The following is a 12,867-nucleotide window of genomic DNA, read 5'->3' on the forward strand; positions in this document are numbered from 1 at the left end:
CAAAAACCTTATGTTTATCATTAATGGGCATCATTTTACTATTGGACCTACTATTAGGCTTCTCCTTAAACTAAAAACCCTTAATAGGCCTAAGGTGTTTTTGGCTACCTATGAAAAACCAAGCCCATTTCCTTCTTCCCTTATATTCGATCGGTTTTTAAAAAAAATGGAATGGTTAACCTAAGCATGCTACCTCAAAATTACACCACATATAACAAGGTGTCTATCCCTCATATTTCTATGCAACTTGTATTAACCAACATACATTATACCTTAATCTCTTCTCCCTCTTCCTCTTTAATCGGCCGAACACCACCACCATCCCCTCTCCATTTTCATTTCCAACTTTCACTTTATCTTATTTCCTCTCTACAATCAACATCTTCACATCCTTTCTCTCTATAATTTGCATGTGAGTGTGTATGTATTCAAAGAAGACTTCATCCAATCTCCACAAACTTGGTAAGTTTTCAACAAACTCCTTAGTTTTGTTACAACTTACACTAAAAATGCTTCTTGCACTCCATTTTCGCATCCATGCTTCTTAGAACCACCTTGACTTCGAAGATCTTTTCAAGGCGCAAGCTAGGACCGAAAGCCTCTTTCATCTTTCTCTACAAACTGAAAAAGCCCCTCAGGTGAGCTTCATACCCCTTGTTTTTTGAGTTTTTCCTTCTTTGGAGGAATACAAGACAAATTGTTGTGTAAATCCTTGGATATTTTCTTGCACATGTATGTGTTATATGATATGCATGTGAAATGTTGTGATTTCATGTTAAAGGTCCATAAACTCGAGATTTTGTACAAGTATCAAGTTGTTGGAGCTTATTTGTCTTAATATGGTTTCATTATCTTGGTGTTTGTCAAAAATGGAAACAAGTTACTTGGTGTAAATGGATTTTCTTGGTTTGTGTTAAAGATCACAAAAATATGTCCAAGAAGATGCTAAAACAAATTTTTGTCATGAAAACTTGAAAAATGGTAAAATATGGATATTTCACTCGAAATGGGCTATTTTCGGCCATAATGGTAAAAATGGGCTATTTTTGACACTTATGGTAAAAATAGACTATTTTTGACACTTGTGGTAAAAATGGGTTATTTTTTACACTTATGGTAAAAATAAAGTATTTTTGACCCTCATGGTAAAAATGGATTATTTTTGACACTTATGGTAAAAATGGGCTATCTTTGATACTTATGGTAAAAATGTGCTATTTTTGATATATATGGTAAAAATGGGATATTTTTGACACTCATGGTAAAAATGGTCTATTTTGACACTTATGGTAAAAATGCCCTAATTATACTAGCTCCAACTTTAGAAATTTATAAAATTAATTTTTATAAATAAATCTATCAAATTAGTGAACTAAACTCATTTCATGACACGAAAGTTGTGTATTATAAACGGTAATCGAAACTATACACTAGTAATATTACGTATAACGTTAAATAATGAGATTCAGTCATTGTGTAAATTCTGTTAAGACTATTTTTGACACTTATGGTATAAATGAGCTATTTTTGAAACTCTTGGTAAAAAATGGACTATTTTGACACTTATGGTAAAAATGCTCTAATTATACTAGTTCCAACTTTATAAATTTATAAAAATAATTTTTATAAATAAATCTATCAAATTGGTGAACTAAACTCATTTCATGACACGAAAGTTGTGTATTATAATCGACAATTGAAACTATACACTAGTAATATTATTTATAACGTTAAATAATGGGATTCAATAATTTTGTAAATTCTGTTAAGACTCTTGTGAAACACTCCTTCACTCGTACCCACCTAGTGTACATCGTAAGTCTTGTAGTTATAACCAGAGTCTCCTGGAGGGAGAGCGGGATATTGTATATTGATTTATACGGGGATGACACCCCACACCTGAGTTGTTCGCTACAGCTAGACACGTCAGTCTAGGGTGACAATTATCTTTAGAAACGACGCCTAAAGAACGTCTAGACAAGTGCTCTCGTCACATTAATATGGTTGTAACGACTCACATAGAGAATAACAATATTCACTACTAGAAAAACAGCCTTTAATGACGCGCAAACAATGACACGCGGTGATTTACGATACGCAAAAGCATACGTCGAAAAAGTCATGTCATCTCTTATAAAATTTGAAGGATAGAAGACACGCTTTTTGTGCGTGCTCTGAAATTAGTGTTAGAAAAGAAAAAAAAAAGAAATACAGAGGGCGCCTATTATAAAGTGTGTGTCATGTAAGTGTGTCGCTTTATATTTTTTTTAATGAAACACGCGTTTTGAGCGGGAAATGAAATCCCCAAAAATTAAAACCCCGCCTATGTGAAGAATTAACCCCCCCCCCCCTCCGCTTCCAGTCAGCAAGAAACTTCCAATCAGCATGAAACAAGCCTAGGGTCTTCTTCTTCCTTTCTCTCTCTCTAACCTAAAACCCATCTTCTTCCTTCTAGCATTTCTCGCCGTTACATCCATTGGCGCCATCGCCACCATCATGCCGCTCTGTCTCCCTCTGTTTCTCAATCCGATGTCGCCGCTATACTTTATTCTTCCGGTACAACCATATTGAGGATCTACGAATTCCCCAAAAATCCTTGTTGAATACATGCCTCTCGAATCAAATCAGGTAGAGGAGGACCTCGAGGTGAACCTATTTCGCATATTATATCCCGTCCCTATTCGTGTCAATAATACCTTCGGTGGTAGTTCTGTTGGTTCTGGCTCCGACGACTTCTATCAGGTTTTTGGTCTAGCATCTTTTAATACTTCATTTGAAATTGCAATCGACACTCGCCTCTTGTATTATTCCCATAATAATTCATGAATGAAATTGATAGGTTGTAACAATGGCTCCTATGGCCCTATTCAACCCTCTATCGTCAGTTCTCCTAAAAAAATTAAAGTCCCCATCCTATCTGGAACCAATAAACGAACAAGAACCTTTCTTCTTCCTTTTCATTGTGTTTTGTTTCTTCTGGATGTCTGGTTAATTTTGATAATTAGGGTTTCCATTTTTTCTCTTAGGTATCTTTATTTTCTCCTATTTCAACGACTGCACAATGATGCAATGCTACAAAGGAACGGAATTTGGGGAGCTAGATCCTCATGTTTTGCAATTGCAGATTCTGCTTTAGGTTATCTCCTCTCCCCACCTCTTTATTTTATAATGAACATCATTTGACTTCACCATAAAATGTCATTTCATTTTCCTTACACAGAGGATATGTGAGTTCATTAGAAGCTGAGAGTTCTATTGGAGTTGTGCTCGTTCCTAGGGTAAATAAAGGTGATCTGGTGCAAACGACAAAAGTAGGAGCCGATTGCTCAGAATTTTGGGACAACGAACGTGAATATAGAAGTACATTTACTGATTTACTCTCCAACATGATTCATAGTCTTGTATATGATCTTATGGCAGCCTTACTTCTGCGTACAGGTCTCATGACTGCTCTCCACTTCTTAATTCATGCTCTCAACCTTTTAATTTGCAGAATTCACAGTTAACATTACACAATTCACATTTCAAATTTTTCTCCCTTTCCTTGTTTCCTACCCCCCCCCCCCCCTTGTGTTCTCCTACTTTGCCTTCTACTATAGTGGTTTTTACTGATTCTAGGAAGGTTGTGCAATTTTTGTTTACGCTTTGAGGCTTGTTTCCTTTCAGTAACTTCTTTTACCATCATATATTTAATTTTTTTTGCATTGAGTGTTTCTATTAAGGAATAAACATAATTATTAGGGCTTGTTTTTGTGGGGGTTGAAATCTGTTATGGAATTTGCCAACCATCAGTTTTTCAAAAGGTTCATGGTTATGTGTGTTATCGGTGTCCTGTTTTTTCACACCATCAAGTTTTAGAATGTGATTACAATCCGTCTTTTTTTTTTTGTAAATGTGGTTTACCTTTTTGTTAATTGATTCTCTTTTTTAAAAGAGCATGTTAATTAAATACTTACAAAATTTGATTCTTTACATATACCATTCCAGCAAATAATAGTTTTGTTAATTGGTTTTTTAAATTTACCATTCCAACATTTGAAGGGATATTCCACGAAAAAATTGTTTCTATCTTGATATCATACCTATGGTACAAAAATTGTAGTAAAAAATAGGAAAAATAAAATAAAATTGCTTCTGAACCTTGTGATTACAAATAAAGAGCATACACAGAAGAAATCCTACTACTATGCTTCAAAACCATTATCAAACTTATGCTTTTTAGCATCATTATTTTCATTATTGAGATTAACATTTATTTGTTGGTTACTTTGTATCCAATTGCAGAAAGTAGTTGTGAAATTGGGTGTACACAATGATAAAGAAAAACAGAGGGCTATGAAAGCAACTTCCAGCCTTGCAGGTTAATATTGTGTTTGTTTTGTTTCCATTCTATTTGCATTTCAGTGCATCAGTTTGACTAAATTTTTTATCCAAATATTTATAGGTCTAGAGCCTAGAAGGATTGCTTTGGTCTCAGTGTATTAGTGAACTGTTTATAGGTTTGTGAATTTTACCCTTTCCCCATACTTCTCCTTCTACTTCTGTTTCTAGGACTACTGTTTGTGCTAACTTTTTTCTTTCTTTCTTCTTTTTTGTTTTGTTTTCAGGCTTATTACCTGTTAGCGGTTGCTTTTACCATCATTTACAAAAACTAAACAGCATCCTTAGAACATCTCAGGTGTCTAGACCTTATACTATTGGTCACTCATGTCAATTCAGACTACACCATCAACATACAAACTTGGTTCGCTTATAAGACACCATCAACATATCTTCCTGTTAATTATTTGATGTTGACAATCTGTAACTTAACTAGCCATTAAAAAAATAAAGAATATTGCTAACTGTTTCAGATTGTCTGGCCCTAGTGTAGTTTGGAACTTACTGCTGCAGAAAAGGATGGATTTTTCTCTGAGGTAAGTCCCTGAAGTAAATTCATCCTTGTTAAAACTAATTATTATAATTTTTAATTCATAGCTGGAAACTTAATTTTTTTGTGCCTGAAATTAATTGTAATTTGTTGGCTTCAGATAAATATGGCTATTGCTGGGAACCATGGACTAGAAGTACAATTCATTGGACTCAGTTTCCTTGAGTCACTGGTATATGTTTCATCATGTTATTGAGTACCAATTTTCATTTATACAAAGTTCTCATGCTAAAAAATAATGTTGCAGGTGTCTGAATTTTCTCCATCATGTTATTGATTATCTTAAGGTTTTTCATTTTGTTTATCATCATCTCATTAAACCATTTCCTATAACAACATATTTTCAGGAGCTGTTTATTTTCTTTTCTCATTATGTCATGTATGGGTAATGATGTCTCTCTAGATAAAGTATTGTATACATGATGTCTGTTTCCAAACCAAATAAACCGTATGAATGAGACTAAATGACCATTTCACCCTTACATTCCAAAAGACAAATAGATTTTTTTGCTTGACCTAATAAGTCATCTGTCTAGTTTAAGTGCTTAACCAATTAAGCTCATTAAGTAAAAAAGAAACACCCCCTAGGTTTTTTTTTTTTTGAATGAGGTTTTCTGCTTTGAGTATATAAAGCAGATGGACTGCATGGCATTGCACTAAAATGATTATATATCCCACTTGTATGAAGTTCATACAAGTGTATAAAGAACAAAAGAAACTCAAATGTAAAGGATTTTGAAAGTTGTACATGATTGGACCCTATAAAAATTATCTTTTTGCTAACCAATTTCTCATATTTTATTCTTTTTCTCTGTTAATTCCACATAATTTTTATTGTTGGGCACTGGGGGCTGCACAAAATGTTACTACTAAAATTAAAAATTCTGATGCTTCTGTCTCAGAAGCAAGAGTTTGTAACAACTGCACTCCATTTCATGCTTCAAGTTCTTAATTGGGACTTTAGTAGTAGTGGTAGAGTTGCAAAAAATAGCATAGATGTTTATTCCTTTGTTGCTAAAGAAGATACTAACTCCAATTATACACTAGTCCAGGTAATACTTTATTTATTTATTTTGGTTTTGTGTTACATTTGAAAGCAACATGTGCATTTTAGATACAAACTCCACTTATACATAGATGTAATTTTGTGGAATTCCAATTACAGTCTATGACATTTTACCATGAGTATAACTAATATTATACATTTCTTGAAGCCTGTCATTTCTTGCAGATATATTGTTTCATTCACTTAAAGAGACAAGTGAATGAAACTAAGAAGACAAGTGTATAACTAATATTACACATGCAGTCTTTGTTTGGCAGCTTGGACAAACTTGTAGCACCCGATCATTCATGCCACTCTTTGGTAAAACAAACTTATAGTGTACTTCTTCCAATTTCAGTCTTTGTTTCTTGTGCAATTTTATTTTAGGAAATATTTGACTTTATTAAATGTTTAAAGTTACAGGACATGAGTAAGGGCACATCTTGGAAAAATTTAGGGCAGTTGTTGGTCTTCCTCTTGGTAGTCCATCAATGAAGTGGCCAACTTGCATCATGTAATAACATTTTAGGCGAAGATGTAAGTATATATTTGTTTAATGAATAATGTAATCATATGTATGAATATGAAATAAAGCTTGTTATTTAGTATGTGATAATCATGTATAGGCAGAAAACAACTTCTATTGATATGTTTTATCTTTCCAAGGATCGATTATTTGTATGAAATTAAATTTTATGCAATGGATTATATTTTTTGTATATGGTATTTTATTTTATAATATGAGAAGTTAAATGAAAATCTAATTTGAAAATTAGAAAATCTATAAATAATATATTTTTTTTAACTTTTAAAATTACGATAGCAAAAATGTGTGTCGTCTTCATTTACGACATGGCCTTTCTTGACGGGGGCTTTCTTGATACGCATTACGTGTCATTAACACGCGCGTCGTAAGGTTACGACATGCGAATGCGTGTCATCTTCCTTTATGACAGGGCCTTCCTTGATACGCAATGCGTGTCGTAAATGCGCGTCGTCCATAGACGACGCGCAAAAGCGCGTCGTATCTCTTTATGACAGGGCCTTCCTTGACGCGCATTTGCGCGCCGTCTGAGCCTTTTACGACGCGCAATGAGCATCGTAAAAGGCTGTTTTTCTAGTAGTGATTATTTTAAAATTTACGCAAAACATACACTCTACACGTTTTACAAAGTACAAAACTATGTGCCACCTATTTTGCACTAATATCACCACTCTGGTCTTAGGGTTTTAAGACCACAATATTTCGTATGACAGAAAATATAAGATTTTCTGGAAGCATTTCTATAAAATTTCTGAACAAAGTAAATAAAGTATACACATGAAATTACACATGATTTGAAACAAGACTCTCAAACTATTTTTACAGAAAATATGAAATTTTTTGGCGTTTACAAACTATTACAAAGTTTTTCTTATAAATATGCTTATGAACTCACCAACATTTTGTATGTTGACACTTTTCAAAACTACTTGTATTCTTAGGTACACATTGAGGAGGTTTATCAGCCATGGACATTGGAATATGTGTTGTATTTTGGATTATCATACATTATGTTATTTTGGAATGTATTTTCATGAACAAATTTAAAGTTGTAAACAATACATGTTGGTATCCTTAATTTATTATTGTGATTGCTATGTTTCATTCATATTCAATTGTTATGATATTACAAGATGAAGTCATCCGCCCCCGGACGTTTCCGCCGTCCTGGTTCGAGGGTGTGACAGATTGGTATCAGAGCATTGTTTATAGTGAACTAGCATATCTAACCATACAAGATATGCAACTATAAATACAATATGAATATAATAGTATGATAAAAAAAATCATAATAAAATGTCTACATGTGTGTGCATATTAATAATGGTGTCATAATAAGAAACAATTAAAAGTCTTTAGAAGAGTTGGACATCATGGTTAAATCCAGGCCGTTATGTAATCGTATTGGGGATAAATATAGCTTGATCAAATATCCTTATTCAAAATAAGACCAACATATGTTTGGGAGTGATCGGGGTGGACAGCGAATCTAAAATTTGCCAACCTAATGCCCAAAGGATTAAGGAATCGAACACAATAAATTAAAATACTATAGGAGTATTTTGGGCATTGTGTGAAATCTTCATTGTATTTTCTTATATCTCCTTTTGTACTTATATTCTCGTACAGACGACATGGATGGATTCCATTAACCAGGCGACCCTTATTTTCCCAATAAGGAAAATGGAGGTTGGATAAAGGAGGACCCATAGGAAGAGCCCATGGAAGACCCGGAGGAAGAAGAAATTGACGAGGAGGTCAACGAGGATGATGAGGAGGAAGAGGAGGTTGAATCGGACGCTAAGTCCGAAGTCATTGACCCACCCTACATGGCTAGGGTGCTTGCACATCGGATGGGCCCCAATGGCCCTATGCCCCCGTGGGCACAGAACATATGGAGGTAGAGCAGGCACCAAGGGATGCGTCCGCCGTTTGGCATGGATCAGGGATTTATCGAACTCAAACATGGAGGGCCAGCGGACCGAGCCCTTCTGGTGATGGTTAAGCGGACCAAGGATATTGGTGAGCAGTCCCAGGCAACCGCTAATCAGATGGATGCGATGAGGACCGGGGTGGAACGTACAGGACATAGTGTGAGACTACTAGGAGCGGCAGGCCGCACTCGAGGCGAGGATGCGAGTCACACCAGCTAGCCAGAACCCAGGGCACTTCTACTTCGTAATCGGCACCACCAGATACTTCCCGCCGTGAGTAGGACCCATCCTACTCACCAATTCTATTGATGGGACTCTCTTTTCTTTACTATATGTATGTAGGACTAACCCTACGATTAAGTAATTACACTACTCGTAGAGTCATTATGTTGGGAGATTTTTATTCTCTATGTATTGTAGGCCTTGCAAAGGCCAATTTTCATGTATTGTACTAAGAATTTATCATTAATGAAACAGTTATGTGTTTTATTTATGATGTTGTAATCTGTTATGTTCTCTCTTTTCATTTATATTTGATATAATACAGTTCAATTATAAGTACACTCGAACCACCGTAACCGTTAGAAACAAAGGAATTCCTAAACTCATCGTCGTTCATGTCTCATAACAGGAAATGCCAAGAAAGAACATCTTCAAGAACACTACAACACCACCACCGCCGCCACCACAACCAGAGATGAACTCAACTACTTTCCAGGCGGCAGTCTCAACTACGATTACGACAACTTTAGCACATATCAACCAGGGCACTAACGGAGGTGGCAACAGGAATGGAACCGAAAGTTCCAATCACGGTGATCCTCACAGACACCCAAAAACTTAAACTTATAAAGACTTCACCAATGCAAAACCGAAGCCATTTCATGGAAGCGGAAGGGTGATAGCCCTCACTCAGTGGTTCGAGAAAATTGAATCGGTCTTCAAAATCTGCGGCTGTCCCGCCAAGAGCAAGGTGAAGTTTACAGCCCGTATCTTTGCTGACAGGGCTCTTTCGTGGTGGAACAGCCACATCAAGGCTCTATCTCTCCCGTTCGCAAATGTCATGTCATGGGAATGCCTTAAGATCATGATATTGGATGAGTATTGTCCCCGAGGCAAAGTATAAAAGCTCGAACAAGAATTGTGGAACCTAACCGTACAAAACTCCGATATCGAAGAATATATTTCCAGATTAAGTGAGATGACACATTTGTGCCCTGGAATGATAACTTCTGAGGGAAAAAACTTTGAACGCTTTATTTGGGGGTTAACACCTCCAATCCAGGGGAATTTAATTGTTGCTAACCCCTCGACCTTCGATAGTGCCAAACGTCTGACACAAAGTTGTACGACCATGGGGATGGAAAGGGCGCGAAGACTTCCGAAACTGATACAAAGAAGGAGGACAACAACAAGAGCAACCAGGGAAACAAAAGAAAAGGGCGACAAAATCAAGAATCATCTAAGAAGCAACAAACTGTGGCAGTCCACGTTGCTACTAATCAGATCACACCAACTCTAGTTGCACCAGTATCAACCACCCTAACACATGCAAGGCCTTACGCAAGCACCCTACCAAAGTGCAATAAATGTTAATTCCACCACAACGGCGCATGCCGAGACTTACAGTGCACTAACTGCAATCGCAAAGGGTACACCGTCAGGTATTGCATATCTCAGCCCCAACAAAACAACTCTCAACACAACAACGCTGGGGCAAGTTAGGCATGCTACGGGTGTGGAGAGACCGGTCATTATACAGGGAAACTGTCCCAAGGCAAACAATAAAAATGCAGGAGGATCGAATAGGGTCCTTGCTGTGGGTCAAGGAGAGGCAGTGTAGGACCCGGCTGTAGTCACTGGTAAGTTTCTCCTCAACAACATATATGCATGCATTTTATTCGATAGTGGGGCAGAACAAAGTTTCGTGAGTCATAAATTCAAACACTTACTAAATCAAAATCCCCATAAGTTAAAAGAAACCTTCACGGTGGAAATGACTCATGGGAAAACAGAAACAAAAAACAACATTTTCATACGGTGCACGTTAACATTAAATAACCACGCGTTTCAAATAAACTTAATACTGGTTAATATTAGAAGCTTTGATGTGATCATCGGTATGGATTGGTTAAGCTCCCACCATGATGATATTATGTGCCACGAGAAGGCCGTTCGTCATCATCTACCCACCAACGAAACACTAATTATCTACAATGATAAACCCGGTGCAAACCTTCGTCTTATATTGTGCATCAAGGCACAAAAGTGCCTGCATAAAAAGAATCACGCCTTTCTAGCCCACATAGTGGACAAACAGAAGGAGGAAAAGAACATCAAGGACATTCTAGAGGTGTGCGAATTTCCAGACGTATTCTTAGAAGACCTCCCAAGTATACCCCCTGAACGACATGTAGAATTTCGAATTGACCTAGTACCCGGAGCCACACCGGTTGCCAAATCGTCATATAGATTAGCCCCTGCATAAATGCAGGAGTTAGCTAGCCAATTGAGTGAACTGCTAAATAAAGGATTTATAAGACCGAGCTTCTCACCCTGGGGAGCTCCATTGTTGTTTATCAAAAAGAAGGATGGATCTTTCTGAATGTGCATCGATTATCGGGAGTTAAACAAGCTCACTATCAAGAACCGCTACCCTCTTCCTCGGATCGATGATCTATTTGATCAGTTACAAGGAGCTAGTTATTTCTCCAAGATAGATCTAAGGTCCGGGTACCACCAACTGCGGGTCCAAGAAGAAGATATACCCAAGACTGCGTTCTAAACTCGCTACAGATATTTCGAGTTCGTCGTAATGCCCTTCGGTCTAACAAATGCACCCGCAACATATATGGACCTAATGAACCGAGTATGCCAACCATTCCTCGACAAATTTGTAATTGTCTTCATTGATGATATACTCGTTTATTCTCAAAGTAAAGAAGAGCAAGACCAACATCTACGACATGTCTTGGAAAGTCTAAGGGCGGAAAAGCTATACGCAAAATTCTCCAAATGCTCATTTTGGATTCGCAGGGTAGATTTCTTGGGACACGTAGTCAGGGAAGAAGGGATACATGTAGACCCTTCCAAGATCAAAGCTATTGAGGGTTGGGCAACCCCAAGAACACCAACGGAGATTAGGCAATTCTTGGGCCTTGTTGGTTATTACAGAAGGTTCATTCAGAATTTCTCCAAGATCGCCAAGCCCTTCACCACTCTAAACCAAAAAGGCGTACCCTTCAACTAGGATGAAAAGCAAGAAACTGCTTTTTAAACCCAGAAACAAACCCTCTGCAGTACTCCAGTGTTATCTTTGCTAGAGGGAACGGAGGATTTCATTGTGTATTGCGTCGCTTCGAATCAAGGGTTAGGTTGCGTACTTATGCAACGCGGGAAAGTGATAGCTTACGCATCTAGGCAACTAAAGACCCATGAAGTAAACTATACCATTCATGATATCGAGCTGGGAGTTGTGGTCTTCGCTCTAAAAATTTGGAGGCACCGACTCTACGGTACGAAGTGCACCATTTTCATAGACCACAAAAGCCTCCATCATATCCTGAATCAAAAAGAACTAAACATGAGACAACGATGATGGGTCGAGCTATTGAATGATTATGAGTGTGAGATCAGGTACCATCCGGGTAAAGCTAACGTGGTGGCCGACTCCCTAAGCCGAAAGGAATACTCGGGCCGCTAAATAAAAACCTTAACGATAACCATCCATTCCCACTTGTCTTTGCAAATCAATGAGGCCCAACTGGAAGCCATGAAGCCATAGAATGTCTCAAACGAAGCCTTGTGGGTAATGGATAAGAATCTCATAACCAAAGAGGACTGAGCATACTATCTCATGGACCGGATCTGGACCCCAAAATTAGGAGGGTTCAGAGACGTAGTCATGAGTGAAGCACAAAAGACACGATATTCAGTCGAACCAGGTTCCGAAAAAACGTACCTGGATATCAAACAACATTATTGGTGACTGAATATGAAAGGTGAGATTGCTACTTACGTGAGAAAGTGCCTAACTTGCGCAAACGGTTAACATAGAATATCAGAATCCCTCAGGATTTTTACAACAGTCAGTAATACCAAAGTGGAAATAGGAATGAATAACAATGGATTTTATAACCAAATTGACTAAGTCGGCAGACGGTTTGGATGCCATTTGGGTCATTGTCGATTGGCTGACTAAATCTGCCCATTTCCTACCAATTAAAGAAACGTATAAAATGGAGAGACTAACGCGGATCTACGTAATGGAAGTGGTGAGACTACATGGAGTACCGACATCTATTATCTCTGATCGAGATAGTAGGTTCACCTCACGATTTTGGCAGTCAATCCAGAAAGCATTAGGAACTCAGCTGGATATGAGCACTGCCTACCACCCCCAGACTGACGGCCA

General features: G+C 37.4%; 1 long non-coding RNA gene across 2 annotated transcripts; it reads left to right on the plus strand.

Annotated features, from left to right (window-relative positions):
- Positions 1-2,390: 2,390 nt before the first annotated feature.
- Positions 2,391-6,590, plus strand: LOC144997051 (uncharacterized). Of its 2 annotated transcripts, XR_013659701.1 has the most exons (9): positions 2,391-2,742; positions 3,027-3,136; positions 3,221-3,438; positions 4,285-4,360; positions 4,445-4,499; positions 4,608-4,744; positions 4,854-4,916; positions 5,031-6,296; positions 6,393-6,590. It is a non-coding gene; the product is annotated as an uncharacterized LOC144997051 (long non-coding RNA). The 2 variants fall into 2 exon arrangements; XR_013659700.1 differs by having other exon boundaries at positions 4,608-4,916.
- The last annotated feature ends 6,277 nt before the right edge of the window (positions 6,591-12,867 follow it).

This window comes from Lactuca saligna, chromosome 1 (assembly GCF_052625555.1).
Source record: "Lactuca saligna cultivar CGN05327 chromosome 1, ASM5262555v1, whole genome shotgun sequence".
Classification (NCBI taxonomy): Eukaryota; Viridiplantae; Streptophyta; class Magnoliopsida; order Asterales; family Asteraceae; genus Lactuca; species Lactuca saligna.